Here is a 775-nt window from a genome sequence, read left to right on the forward strand (position 1 = left end):
CTTCCTTCCTTCCTTCCTTCCTTCCTTCCTTCCTTCCTTCCTTCCTTCCTTCCTTTCCTCAATCTCTTCTGTTATTCTTCTTTTAATGTATTTTTACATTTTTTTCTTCCTTCAGCACAAAAATCCTCCTTTCTCACCCTCATTTGCCTGTGACTACACCCATAGCAAGGGCTATTCCTCCTTCTCTGTCTTTAAGAAATCATTTCCTTTATGTCCTGCTCTATCACTCCTCTTTTACCACAGGGTAGGGAAACACTAGCTCCAGTCATGTCTTTGACCCCAGTCAACCTATTCATCCACTGGAGTTTTATTCTTACTTAGCCTTTTAAGGAACAGATTCAGGTGACTATTGCAAACCTTTTTGTCTTTCCCTTCAAAATATACATGTACCTCCAAGCATTTGAAAATATAACTGCATTAGTAGCTCAAGCTCCTTAGATGGCAGGTGGCATTCCACAGACCACACAATCCTTGCTCTGCAGGCTAAACTGTGGTCCTGTCTGTAGTGCACCAAATGTGCTTTTTGTGAACACTTTCACCAGCTGCATAGTGATAACAGTCATTTTGCTGTCTATTCCTGGTGAAAAATTAAAATCCAAACATAATAAGGAACTGAGATAAGAAAATGTCCTGGTTTTGTCTGAGATAGAGTTAATTTTCTTCCTAGGAGCTGGTACAGTGCTGTATTTTGGATTTAGGATGAGAATAATCTTGATAACACACCAATGTGTTTTGGATTTAGGATGAGAATAATCTTGATAACACACCGATGTTT

Source organism: Pygoscelis adeliae, unplaced genomic scaffold, assembly GCF_000699105.1.
Source record: "Pygoscelis adeliae isolate BGI_AS28 unplaced genomic scaffold, ASM69910v1 Scaffold32, whole genome shotgun sequence".
In the NCBI taxonomy this organism is placed as follows: domain Eukaryota; kingdom Metazoa; phylum Chordata; class Aves; order Sphenisciformes; family Spheniscidae; genus Pygoscelis; species Pygoscelis adeliae.